At 33.5% G+C, this 15,035-nt stretch overlaps 1 protein-coding gene across 2 annotated transcripts in view; it reads left to right on the top strand.

Moving 5' to 3' along the window:
* LOC132701009 (beta-1,4-glucuronyltransferase 1-like) overlaps positions 1 to 15,035 on the top strand; it is a 45,714-nt gene that overhangs the window by 20,089 nt on the left and 10,590 nt on the right. The window contains exon 1 of one of the 2 annotated variants that reach the window (XM_060668624.1): positions 2,060 to 2,191. The exons of the other annotated variant lie outside the window; for it this stretch is intronic. The gene's annotated coding sequence lies outside the window, so the exon portion shown is untranslated. Of the gene's footprint in view, positions 1 to 2,059; positions 2,192 to 15,035 lie in introns of those variants that run through there. 2 annotated transcript variants of the gene reach the window in all.

The following is a 15,035-nucleotide window of genomic DNA, read 5'->3' as shown; positions in this document are numbered from 1 at the left end:
ATCTTTCTTTTTGATACTAAACACAAGATAACAAAAGCAAGCACCTGAATCAAGACTAAAATTAAAATTAAAACCACAAGCGAACGCGTTGTCGTTCTATAAAGGTCTTTCTCTATGCTACCGTCCGGCTGGCGCGTAGACTAACGAGCGAATTGACGTCAGAATCGGTCACAGCAAATGACAGCGCTTTTCAAAAACGATTTAAATTTTACAATTTTTAATTGCTTATATTTATGACATAGAACTACGAAATTATTTTTTTTTTGTGAACTGCGGTTCTTTTAATAGTATTAATTTATTTTTGAAGCAATATTTTTCAAATTAAAATTTTATTCAAGTTCCCTGTTATTTGATATATATTCTATATAAAACGCAAAACGCAGTGTATAGTTAAAATATTTCCTGCCATAGATGAATCACGCCGCATGATTTTAAATACCCTTTCTTCTTATAGGCTTACCGGCATGCAATTTAGAAATCTTCTCAAGTTTCACGTAACGTAACCGTTTTTCTCGGAGAAAAATCGAAATTTCAATCGCTTTGCGTAATTAGAAACTCTCATTTTTTGCACAACGAACATGCGCGCATAATTTCGACCAAATTTAACAACGAATGTTTACCTATGTTTCCTTAGGAAAACTAAACTGCCAAAATGGATCATTTGCTAATTATTTCATATTGCAGCCGATTGGCCGGCGTTTTGGGTCAACCCACGTGCTTGCAATATCTGAATATTTAATGGTCCCTGTGATGTCAACGGGCGTGCTTGCAATTTTTGAATATTTAATGCCTCGATAAAGTATCTGTCTTTCCGACAATAAATTCGAGAAATCGATAAATCGACCACAATTTCCTTTGAAATCGTTTATAATTTGTCTCCCTAGCAAGTGTAGTAAAAAGCGGAATTGTATCCTGCTAATTGCAGATGCACGCTTATGTGCATTAGCGTGAAAATAAATTAGAATGAATAGACCATATGAGTAATAGATAAAAGATAAAGCTGATGACATTTACAGACAGCGCATGCCTATAAATTTCACACCCTAAGAACTAAACTAAAAATGCGTTCGAAGCACTAAATAAATTAAATCGATAAATAAATTTAAAGGAATTGACAGATTCCGATTTTTTCGATATTCCAGTTGTAATCAGTTTATGGATAACCACCCTTTAGTTTGTATCTTTCAACCAAAATTATTTTAATTAAAAATTTGGTGTGCTGTTTAGTTTAATTCGCACACGCACTTATTTGCACTCATATCTATTAAAGGATCACAATAGACGACTTACATAAATAGGAGCACTACCGAAGCGATACTGGGATAAAATGAAATAAAAAAAACTATAAATGCCGCACGGGTGTGTCGTCCCACGTTTCTTTCCATACTTAAATGAAGTCTTATTAATCTACAATACATAGAAGCAGGTAGCAATAGATGTAGATGCTTCGATTAGTGGGTGCGGTTATGATGTACGATTTGTTTATGTATTCGCTTTATTTACCCTGCATCGTGCGCACCTTTGTTGCAGTTATCATTCTAACTGGACAACAATGTTATTATTATTATTATTATTATTATTTGATAAAATGAAAGACATTTTCAAATAAATCAGTTCGCTACTTTATAGGTCTTTTCTTGCCTTAAGGAGATTTTATTACTCTACACTTCAAGGAAACACATAACAATGGGTGTAGAGGCTTCGATTGGTACTGCCGGGTGTTGTTATAATTTATGATTTATTTGTTTTTTTATGTTAAATTATGTTATGTTAAATTTTGGATGAAAAAAAAGACATATTCGTGGAGGTGAAAAACTTTCCTCCTTTTCTTTTTAATTTACTTATTGGTATGTTCGTACGTCTGGTAGAAAAACGGAAGAAGAGAAATAAAAAGTTAGCGATGTCACTTCCAGTTCGATATCTGCGGTCTACTTCCCAATGACTGACTGTAAAATGTTAATGAAAAATCGTAGGTGGATCGTCGTTTATTTTTTGCGTCAACCTTGCCACAGATTGAAATGTCAAGTTTAAGCCGAGCCAAGTACTTTCCTTACTATAGCGCGGACAGTCTTGAGCGGCAACTCAACCGTGGCACTGCAATCAAGCGAAAGGTACTCTCGAGTTGACTTTGTGCGACCGTACGTGCGGTTGGTTGACTTGGAAGAATTTCGGCCATTTTTCCATCGCGTCGGTGAGTCCCTTCTTCAGTTCAAATCCTTTCGAGTTTCGGAGTATTACAAAGTCGGCCTTAGAGCAGAAGCATTTATTTTTACATCGCGATAGTCAAGAGAGAGGAATCAAAAAATGATAGATTCCTTTTAGCACCTAGTTCCTATTGTTCAAAACAAAAGAAAAGAAAAATTTACATATTTTTCATAATAAAATATTTGCATATAATATAATGCAAGAATGCAAAGTTAAGTTGTTTTTCCAACATATTTTTGTCTTGTTTGTTGATATACCAGAGACAAATTCTTTGGTTTCCTTTTCTGATCCGACGCGTTCTAATTTAAAAACGCAAAATAAAAAACGAAACTGTTGGTTAGCATTGGTTTTGATTGGTTTTGATTTAGTTTTGGTTGCTTTTGGTTTGTTTAACTCTTTGGTCTTCTTTGTTCACAAAAAAGAGACCGATTGCTTAGTTTTCTTGTATCATATCCTTAACAGCTGGTCATTATTATTCTAACTGAGCGTTTTTGGTGTAGCACGTGTTCTACCTTAAAAGTGCAAAATAAAAGACAAGATGGTTTTCGTTATTTTTTGTGTTTAGCATAAGATATATAAAACGAACAAATACAAACATTTTTATTTTTATGTGATTTTCGTATTCACGTATGTTGTAAAACAAATTTGTGGTTAGTACAGATTTTAAATATTTTTTTGAATTTGTTTTGGTTTAAGTTTCTGATTATAGCAGGGAGCATATTATAATATATTTGTCCGGATTGAGAAAGTGATTTTTGTAGCAATTTTTTTTTAATTAATTATTTAAGTAAATAAATACCTCTCGAAGTTCATTTTTTTCAGTCTAAAAGCATTTTTGTATGACTCATGGTTGTAAGTTTTAAGGCAAAGTATAAGTTATAGGTACAAATTAAAACTAATCGAAAATAATATTACGTAGATCGCATACTAAACTGATACCGTTTTGTTATATACGTATTTTTTTTAAATATCTGGCGAAATAAGTAAAAATAATCGACAGGAGTTGTTGTTTCGACGCCAACACGAACCCGTTGCGTTTATTGCTGATATTTTTTATCAACTGCAGTTATCAAATTACAACATTTTTAGTAGAACGGCAAAATTTAAATACCGGTATGGCGGTAGATAGGCAAAATGCGTAACGCCGAATTGTTTAGCGATTGTATTCAATTTTCATACTCAAAAGTTGTGGTACGTTATAATAACTTTCCGCTTTACTCCAAAATAAAATTTGTTTATTTTGATTATAATTATATTTGAATTTACGTTCGTTAGGAAAAGCAATTCGATCTCATTCGGCTTTATGAGCAGGTCCCCGAGTATCTGGTTCCAATGATCCGTAGTTGGGCAGTTAATCAAGGTATACCCGAGCGTTAATTGCCCGCCATTATGACAATAAAACGTGGCGTAACTCTAATCGTGCACGTTTCTAATATTTTACCCAATTAGAGATTGAAAACTCGATTTTGTTTACCATTAAGCAATGCGTTTGCACAGATTAGTTTGCATATTAAATTAGCATTTAAACAAAAAGCTAATGAGTTTGGTCCTTGACGTCAGTAACTTATTACAAGAGAACAGTTACGCTGGGGCACGTTGAAACAAATATCTTCTAATGCAAACCTGAAGGATAGTAAACAGGTTGACTAGACAGGCCTGTACTGGAAAAATGGAAGTGGAGTAAATAACAAGATTGCTTTCGAAAAATCGTAGCTGGGCGGGTAGATTCGTGGGGCGTAGCGGGAAGCAACTTTGTATTTTGAAAACGAGCCGCTTCGCGGTCTCTTGTCGTAGGGATACCGCATTGTTTTTCTATCGTGCTCTGGCGGACTACTATGGGAAATTTCGTAAAACGAATGTAATTTTATTGTGCGTACACGAACACGAACTTCAAAGTTACGGCGAACTTTGATAAATATTAACATTTTTTACTAAGAATGGCGATTTCCAATGATTTTTTTCAAATATCTCGCTAATCTTTAACAGTTTTTCATTTATCCACAATAATTTACCCACAAAAACTGAATTTTTTAGGATATTTCATAATTTTTTGCCCATAAACGACATATAATTTAAACACTATTCGAAATAGAGTTTATAGCCGTGGATCTCCCACGTTTCCTGGTATATGATTTTTTCCAATAGAGTAAGTGGTTTTCAAGAAAATACTTGTTTTCTGAAACCATGCAGTACGTGGTAATGATGATTTTCATCTGGATTTTTTCAAATATCTCGAACTGCGTATCTGATAGACGAAAACCGTAAATACAGAAATTGTAGCCCTTGACACGGCCCATAATACCGTTTAAACCAATTAGCCATATATTCTACAAATTTTGGTTTCTGGCAAATAATTTACTCTGGAAAAGAACAATTTTCGGAGTCTCTTATATTTTTGTCAATAATTGTAAATAACCGAAAAAAAAGTTATAGTATTCCGCTTTTTTTAGTATAAGAATTTTGTCGATCGCGTTAACAGTTTTTGAGGAAATATTTTTTTCTGGACCCCAAAATAACCAAAAAAAAATTTAAAAAATGTTTTAATGTTTAATTTAAGACACTTAACATATTTCTTATATAAAACAGAATATCGGGAACATCCTGTACAATTGGTGAAAACCTTTAATACGAAAGTTGTAGCTTATACGGGCTATTTAAAAGAAATCATAGTCTTTCAGTTAGAGCGAATTTTCCATAATAGGGGCCCCTATTTTTCAGTTTTTCTGAATTTGCAGCGCACCCTGTCTATTTTTGACAAATTGTCAAGAATAAAAGTTTTTGGAGCCGCGTCTTATGCATCTTCTGGTTCAAGAATTTTTGCGGTCTCGTAAACGGTTTTCGAAAAATGATCTTTTGGTTGACCCTTGCACACGTAATTTTTAATTTTTTTAAATACTTTCCGGCCTCCCAGCCCCCCATTTTCAATAGGGGCCGTCACGGGATAAAGCTGCATATATGTGCAAAATATGAAGGGTTAAAAAGGAGGCAAATTTCTGTTTTGTAGCTCCTACGGTTCGAAAGTTATTCAGGAAAAACCCAAAGACGAGAACGGAGAACGGACAAACAGCCAGATACAACTTTTATACGAGCGTAGATTCTTTCGAAAAATCGAATTTTTCGAAACTAATAAGCTGCGAGTTTTATTTCCAATCAGTTGCATGTACAAAAATACTCGCCACTCTAAAATACCGGATAGAAAGTGTCACTTTGAAATGTCAGCTTCGTTCCAGGAGAAATTGTAGGTGGACACAAAATATGGCGCAATTTTGGAATTTAAGCCAAGAATACTAAATAAAAGCTTTAAGCACCGTCTTACTCTAGTGTCTGAATCTGTGTTGTTATGTTGTGTACAAGTATATGTTTATGTGTTAGTCAGTTGTTCTTATTATTGTAAAAATATTACTAATAAAGGATTTCAATTTGAATGCAACACGTTCATAAACTTCTTCAGTCACTCGGTCACTTCAGTGACATCGGTCAAACTTGTCGCATTATATACTTTAAACGTTATATCGAAACACTAATACCCAACAAAAGATTTAATGACATTAGATCGCTGGTAATCTTTAAATTTCTTACCATAACTTAAGTTAGTTTTTATTGGTTATCTGCCTCGCATATACTGAATTCGTCCCAATTTAAAAACAAAATGAACAATAGTTGTGCTATTAATATGGCTACAACCAAATGCCAGAATGCTAGAGAAATCCGGTCTTGCTTCTAAATTTCACCGAATAACTTGCACTATGTGCCATTTGCTTTTAAACAGCGATTTGCACACACTTTATTCGTTTTTCTAGAGCATTTAATGAGATAATATAAGCATAATTCCACATCCAAACTTGTTGGCAATCTGTCAGCGGCCATATTGGTTGGTGAATGGTTGAAGGGTCATTGGTTAAAAGCGAGTGTTTGAATCTCGATTATGTGCATGTTGAGTGGACCTTCTTTTTTTTTTTTGATAGTTGCTTCGTAAGTTCCCCTATTATCGGCATAAGCAGGGCCTCTATATCTCTGGTACCTATATGATTCTAATAATAATGCAATACGTACGTACGTTAAATCAACGAAAGTTGGAGAGGGATTTTTATTGCTACTTGCATGAAAATACCAGGGTCTCTTTTAATTAATATAATATATGTTAAAATATTGACTGTGAGAACTGCACGTTTAGCAATTTGTTTATTAGAAAAATAAAACGGTAACGAGGCCATTCTTCGCCGCTTTTAAGCATCAGGAGTCATTTGTTCTCGACCTTCTTCTGGTTTATAACCTCAGATGGTAGGCGACCTCTGGTGCTTACTTGGCTAACGGCTTTTTTGAAACTACAGTCTGATCTACGGTACTGGTCACTTCGGACTCCAATCCTAAAAGACTTACCCACTGACTGACATCTCACCAATTTATAAGACTTTCACAGTAGGTATACATTTTGGTATAAAAAAGCTTAGAAAACTATATGATTATAATGCGCAATATATCAAAATCATCAATCATCATATTTCATCAATAATCCATCTTTACAAAATGTTACATGGTAAAGCTAAATAAAAAAAATTGACAATTGTAACGCACCGGTTAACGCATTTCATTTTTTGTGAGCTTAACAAGTTCCAGTTTCATTAAAAATAAACTTATAATAAATAAATCAATAAATAAAATCGCTGTTTTGTGATTTTTTTCTTCCAACAAAAATGCAGACGACTGCTAAGTCAACGTTTGTATATTTATGTGTATGATATTTTAAAAATGCGACTGTTTTGTAGCCCTTTTGTAACTCTCATCTGAGGAACGGTGTATTTTAATTACTCTTTCGTGATCAATCTGGTATTTCCAAAAACCGGCTACGGTAACGGTCCGAATTTCATGATTGGGCACCTTCACTCGTAGCAAAACATTCCAGAAAAAGAACAGTACTTACCATTACCGATATTAAACATTCATAACGACTTTTAATAATAAACAGCTTCCGCGGCGAGCCATCTCACGCATTTTTTTCCCGAATATCTAACCAAAATAGTTACAGTTATTAGGCGGTCATTGGCTCCTATGGTTTCAAATTTCTTTTCCTTTGGAAATTATTAAGCGTCAATCAGGTCTGGAGAATATTTAAAAGCCTCATTTTACGGCAATGGCGTTTGTCACCGTCGTTCCGATTTTGTTAAATCATTGATTTGGCATTAATAACACAGGTATAAAATTAAACTTTTTGACAGATGTTTTTATTTTGAAAATAGATTTTATGTAATTTTGGTAGGTTGTTTTCACAAATTCTGTGCATTTATTTCCATCACATAATGTTTTCTTTTTTTTAATATTAAAGAAAAGAAACGATATTTATAAAGTAATTTATTTTTTATTCGTCTTTTTGCCAAAAAGCTTCGTTGTCAGGACATTCGGCTGTGTGTTTTTAAGGGCACGGGATATGCCTTAATATCCAGCAGTAGTCCGCCATCATCGTTATGCTCCATCTGCCTTGGTATCGCCGTTTCATTTCCTTAATGTCCTGGTGAAACCTCTATCCCTGTTTTTCGCTAACTGCTTCAAGATTTCAGGAAAATACTTCAAGAGTGAAAACAGGAAATGCACTTTCAAACTCATATTACATCCTAGACAATGAAAGTGTTGTAACATTGAAAGTCCTTGTACCTTTGTATAATGTTCTTATCTGCCACTCAACAAAAATAATTTCTTTCGTCAGATATGGCTGGGAATTTCTCGCACAAATTTCTAAAATACTGTCCATTTTTGTCTAGGGCCTTAACAAATTGCTTTATCGAGCCAAGTTTGATATGAGAAGGCGGTAAAACTTTTTTGGGGTCAACTAAGCTATGTCTTAATCCATTTTTGCTACTAGATGTAAGGCATGTTCTCAGGGGCCATTCTATTTGAGTCCAATTTCTATCTCTTGCGCTTGCTACTTTAAACTACTCATACTTGAGTCAATAAACATGCGTCATTCTTCTTTTATGTGCTGCACATTTCTTAATTTTGAAACCAGTCAGGAATATTGTTGCAATACACTAGCTGTCCTTCCTGAGTAAAATATTGACATAACTCTTTTTCGCGATCCTGGTAAAATTTTGATGTGACACCAAGTGCCAGTAAATGGTTGTCACGAAGCCTGGATGCATCCTTTGGAAGGTGCAAATCTCTAATTAAATCATTTAATTCGCTCTGGTTAAATACTCTGAAATCTGTTGTGAAATCTGAGTCACCGATATGACGTTTTCTAATTTTTTTGGGGCGGTAGGTATCGGTACATCTGGTCCATGAGGAACTGGTCGAATAGCAGAGTCAAGATTGGGATACACAATTTGTTTCTTTATTTTGTCTTGAATTCTTGAACATTATACGAACAAAAATAACAATCATCACTGTGATTCCTAGGCTATCGCCATACTATAGGAACGCCGAAGTTTCTTAATGCCTTAACGCAAACGGAACAAACAGTATGAGGAGCTCAGGACTTGTCTTGCCAGTAGCACGATGACCAATACGACTAAACTGGGCATTAGCAGGTTACAACTCTATATTGACCCTTGTGCGCCAACTCCGTTGCTTTGCAGAGAAATCTAAGATTTAATTTCATAAAATTCAGTTCAAAAACAAATGACGTGATAGAGCAAAAATATTGCATTTTTTTGGAAAAAGGACCCCAAATAAGCAAACAGCTTTCAAATATCAAGTCACTGTAAACCTGTGTAATTACAAAAACCACAGGAACATCTTATTTTCGAAGATAATTTAGATAGATAAGTTTCATCAGCTTCAGATTGCCTGTTGTCATTTAACCACTATACTTACCCTATTGGAGCGATCGAAAACTGTGATGAATTATTAATATCAATATTAATGGTAAAAATGGTATGAAAATTCGTAAAAATGGTATGAAAATTCGTAATGCACTGCGATTGAACAGCCTTCCCGCGAGACGAGTGGCACTGAAATGAGCATTCAGTTACCAATATTAATTCAATGTCAAACTTATTTTTCCTATTTCTAGAGGAGATAAAACTTATCTCAGCTGAAGTCAAATAATACATAAGTATATTTATTTTTTTTACGCAATGTTTAAAAATTGTCATTCCATACCGACGTCTTTCTGGTTCTTCTTTCTTCACACGTGACATTTCACATCGCTTTTTGTGTGCATAGAAACGATTAAAAATTCCTCAAATATATATTTTTGTAAATTCTTAGTTATTTTATGATATTTTCAAGTTTTTAATTACTGTTATGCTCAGTTAATCTAGTACCAAAGAGGGGAAAATGATAACAATAAAAATAATGCAATTCCGTACTTTTGATTTTTTTATTCCTTTGTTTATTTATTTCTTAAATTTATTGTATCCTTCTTATTCTAATATTGGTTTTCTTGTTTTTGTTTTTTGTCGGCTTACCCGAGCAAATTGCCCTAGATGACGAGTTCTTTGTTGTGATAATTTTTATACCAACGAAATCCATTTTGACAAGATTATTATCAGCAATGAAATAAATCTGATCTTAATTTTCTAAAATAGCCACGAGACAGCGCTTGTGTGGTCTCGAACGGCTCGTGTCAGACCCCGCCTTTTATTATTATCTTCAAATTATATTGATACATCAATAAATTAAAACGACCTCTACATTCAACGTAGCTTAATTTTCGAGATAAAGGGATAAAGGGATTTAAAACCCTGAACTCATCAATGGGAATTTTTGTTTGCATTCGACTCAAAGAAAGCAGTTTCGGGCGATTCTATTACTAATTCAGACCATATCTTATTTCCGAAAACAAGCGATCTATACGTACAATCGCGTAGAATTTTTGGGGAGTCGGGGTAATGTGCTTCTTTTTTGCGAATGTTGTCTATCGCTTCATGCAGAGGCGCGATTGTAAAGGTGAGTTCAATTTTTTTTTATTCAAATCGAGGGTAATTCGCTATTCAGGCGCCGAAATAGGTAATTTCCCCTCGTAGATCGAATCCCGATACGCAAATTTATGGACGAGAGGCTTTTGAATTTATTAACGCGACCAATTAAATCGAAATTAACGTTTTCCAATTGTCGCAAATTTTTTTATATGCGGATTTGCCCCTTTTTCGCCCAAAATTCACCGCAAAATATCGTAGTCTCCTTTGTTTCGGATTTTCTATTCGCTAAAGTAATTTCTTTTGTTTTTGATGTTCTAATATTTCGATAGTTTTGTTAGTTAGTTTTCTACAACTAACCAAATAAGGTAACAATAATTTGGTAGCTATATATGGTCATCGAGGTCCTACACCGATATCACTGCAAATGCTTCGATGACCTAAAAAGTAAAATAGTATATAAGGTGTATCCGTTTATTTTGTATAAGGCTTTAACAGAACGAATGCTTAGTTTACGATTTCCAGGAGAGACTTCAAATTCAAGATACGCAAAAATAATTATAATCTTCAGAGCTACAATCTTCTCCAAATTTAGTACGGTTTTAAATTGACATAAGCTAGTGTAAAAATCAACCACCCCTTGCTATTCCGGAAAATTTCTATATGAGAAAATGGCACTTTTTTAATTTTTATATACAAGAAATAACAAAAATTATATTTGGTTAAAAATTGCAAAAATTATGTCAAATTTACAACCCTAATAAAAATTGTACAATTTAAAAAGCATCTCGTTGATATACAGAAATTCCTATTCAAATATCTATAAATTTAGCAAATTGAAACAGCTTCCTTCGAAATTTTTGATTAGGTATTTCTATCTAATTTTGAGAATTTTACCTGCGTTATGTCGCGTTTGGAAGCTGTTGATCGCTTTATGCCTTCGGGTCCCGATAGTTTCTTCTTTTCTTCGTCCAGTCTCATACAATGAATACTGACCATCTTCGATATGTCTTGTAGCCCTGCACTACAACCGAGACAACTTTTTGTAATGTTTTTGTAAAAATAGATAAATTTCAAAAACGGATTTTTGAAAACTTAAACTGAGAAGCAAGAACTTGATTTAATTTATTCTCATTAAAAATAGATATTATGTTATTTTATTAATAAAGTACTAAATATCAATTAGTTGTGCATAGTTTCGTGAAGAAAAAGGCTTCTTGTCGCCTCGTTTGACTTTTTGGACCCATACATGCACCTTATTCCAAAAAATGATCGTACGGCCGGCTTTGGAATATTTTTACCAGCTTTGGCCCTTTCTTTCACCATCTGGATTTCTGTCATCAATTTTTAAAGCAAATTGGACGCGGAGGCACATCCATCAAGTTTAAGTGGTTTTTAAAAAGTATATTCCCATCTGCGTCCGAGTTGGGGATTTTGCTTGCTTTCATCTATTATATGGTTATGTCTGTTGACATGCGCGTTAATTATACGCCGCTTGTGTGTACAAAGTGGCCAAATATAAGCCTACAAAATATATCGTAGGAGCTTTGGTCAAATTGGAAAACATTTTCAGATATTTAGGATGGTCGGGAAACTTTTAAAGTTTTTTTTTAATGCACCTAGTAAATGATCCAACAAAATCTAGGCTTTTTAAAGTTAAGCTCTATTCGAGTGTTTTCTGTTTTGAAGTTTAGAGGTGTTTCAATGTTATTTTAAATAAACAGTTATAACTTCCAAACGTGGTTAGAAAAAGTATTTATTGCTCTATCAAACTCGTCTTATCTCTGATAAGTCTTTTGCTTAGTCACGCCGCTGGAGCCCGTCTTAAGATTCAATAGCAAATAAATGCAAAATTCTCTAAAAAGTCAAGTATAATAATAAGACTTTTTTTATAAAGATACATACATACCGAAGAAACAATATTTAATTTTTATAAAATACATTGCGTTGCTATTTGTTGTGAGTTATTTGTATTCTTTCAAGATTCAATAAAAAAAATCAATATTTTCATAATTTTCAAATCATAAAAACATTTAATATGCATGTGCAAGGACAGGCAGAATATGAAGAGCAGAAAAGAGAGAACAAGAGATGTCTAAGTGAAAATAGGTGAAAAAATCTTAAGCAAAAATCACTCTAAAACGTAGCATTAAAAGCAATATATATTTTTTTGTGGCATTTACTAGGTGATTTTCAAAGAAACATCACTATAGAAATGTAAGATGACGGATAATGTAATTGGAAGGAAATATTAAAAAATAATATAAAATATATTATAAAATAACCACTGCTATAAAGATTGCAAAAATCATATATTAATAATTTCAAAATTAAGTTCAAGGTTTTACTATAATTCATCGTAAAGTTGAACTTTTTTTTGACTACCCTGTATACGGTGCAGAATATATTCGAATGCAGATAACTGACATCAAGAAGTAAACTAACTCAAAGTAATCATCCCAGATAGTACATATGTAGCACCAACTTCTCAATCAAAAACACTAAATAATACCCATCACAATTTTTTGTGTTTGTGTTTTGTAAAAAAAAATTATTTGGCTGTACGAATGATTTGATATTCGTATTTTGCCTCCTTCAAACAATCACACGTGCGTATATCTATAAGTGGACACGATTATTTTAATGGCGCAACACTGACATTATCTGACTGATCTAACACCGCTTGACAAATTAATACTTTTAATGGATGTCTTAATTAGTCGTTGTCGGTGTTTCGGAAAAACGATTAAACTCACGGTTTTTCTATTTTGCGCGGATTCTTTGATGAGACTGCCCGTTGTGCATTTTTTTAAAGCAATTACCATAGGTTTATAGTATGTTCATCCGCCAAAAACATTCGCTATAAATTTACACAAAAGGAAATCAGGTGATGACTTCAGCAAAGTGTTAATTGTTTTCTGCCATCTGAAGGCTTCAAATTTTAATTTTGCTGTATGGATCTAACCTAAAAATGCTTAAGCAACTAATGAATGGCTCTAAGATTAATTCATAAAATCCCTTCATTCGGGGTGGTTAGGTGAGTAGCTTGTGATTATTATTATTGTTATTACATAGCCACACAAAAGTCGAAAGAAAAATCTTCGTCTAAAATGTGTAGAGTAACTAACTAAAACTGCATACCTTGTCAGACGAAATAATTAAAATTCGAAAAGTATTCTATCCTCAAAGTGGAGTAGTAGACTCAACACAAGTCAAAACACTAATTTGTATAGAGTATAGATTTGGTTTGGTTTTTGATCCATTAACAGCAAATTAATCACCTAAACTTGATAGTCTTTGGTGGTAACATTGTAATTTCGGGTCCATTAATTCAAAAAAAAGTTCTAATTAGAACATTTTTTAGTAGTCACTTTTAGTTCAGTTTCTGATTAAACTGGTTTATAGTAAGTGCCCTTTTGCATGTGGTCCAAATGGTACAAAATATAATTTTTGTTGAACCCTTTTTTATGGTCGAAGTAAGCCATATTTTATATATATTTTTTATTTATAGTACTAATACTTCATACATGCGTTTTAATAATAACAGTGCTCGCAAGAGTAGCGCAAATGTGGTCTATGTTGTTTATTGCGTCGATGCTCTCTTGCTCAACGCATTTTGAGAGAAAATGGCTGTCAAGAATCACCGAAGCTCAATTTATGGCAAACTGTACTTGAAATTGACTATTTCTTGGAGTTGTCATTAGCTTCCCGTTTGTGTTTCGGTCTTTTGAGATTGCAAATCCTGTCCGAAGATGAAGTCTTCTTTTTCGACAGGCCACAGCAAAGGAATTCATAAGAAACTACACGGAAAACGTGGATCCAGAAATACCATTTCCTAAGTTCTTTAAAAATATCCCTTTTACATTACTTTTTAGTACTGGATTTCACTTGGAGTTTTCTTAAACATATTTTTTTTTCTAACGGTGCTGATTTTGCAGCGCATTTATTTATTTTGAAAACTTTTCTTTGGCGTTTTGAGTTAGCTGCGTCCGCGCACAAAGCTTAATGAGGCGTAAATAAATCCGCGCGACTTAAATACTAATTTTTTTTATTGGGATACGTGTGAAGACATGGAAACAGGCGGCGGCACCTTGTCCCACATGAATAATTATCGCCTTTAAGGCCGAATAAGTTCTGTACGTTAGCCAAATTTATTTGCGCCGACAAGGTCGAAAGGCTTACAAATAAAAGAAGATTTATATTGATTGCGTAAATATTCTTTTGTCTTAATGGGCAACTAACTTTTCAAATAGAAAACAAATAGCGTGCGGCCTTTGTTTTTTTTTGCCTTTCGCAACGAGGGGCGGTATTAAATTTGGAGGTTGCACTTTTATTTTGGAAACTGTTTTTTTAGGTTAAATCATTCGAACAATAATTCACACAAATCTTGTTCAATCCTGTTGAAGGATATTGCCCATCAGCATTCCAAAGAAATTTTAATTGATTTTTTTAGCATAACATTTGAATATTTTAAAATATTTTCTACGCATCGATATTCGGAAATAGGCGAGGTATAAAATTTTAAAAAGTGGAATTGGTTACATAATCTTCTATTTTTCTGGTATTATCTGCTCTCTAAATTTTTAATAGATATCGGTTCACTTTGTAAGAAATATTTTTAATATGATTTTTAGTTCAGGGTGTGTAAATAATACTTTAGCTATAGAGATGTGATTGGTTGACTTGTATTTTTATTTTCTCCAATTGAGATTATTATTCTGTTATCTTAATAAGCTTGAATGTTCATATACCGGTACTTTCCACCGTTTTCTTTCTAAAAAAAAAATCAGCGACCTCCTCACACTTAACTTGGATTTTCCCTGAAAATTTAATCGGATCTGGACATATTTTGACAAAATACTGCCGAAGATGCCACGTTCCAATTGAAAACTGTCGAATTTGCGAACTGTGAGTGGCCATGTTGATTGACGAAAGTCTCGAGTTTTCAAATAAATTGCGCATCCTAAATGTCTCTTC

The sequence above is a fragment of the Cylas formicarius genome, unplaced genomic scaffold (assembly GCF_029955315.1).
Source record: "Cylas formicarius isolate icCylForm1 unplaced genomic scaffold, icCylForm1.1 PGA_scaffold_4__25_contigs__length_36172078, whole genome shotgun sequence".
NCBI lineage: Eukaryota > Metazoa > Arthropoda > Insecta > Coleoptera > Brentidae > Cylas > Cylas formicarius.
The sequence above is the reverse complement of the archived record's forward strand: the minus strand, read 5'-3'. Positions and strand labels throughout refer to the sequence as shown.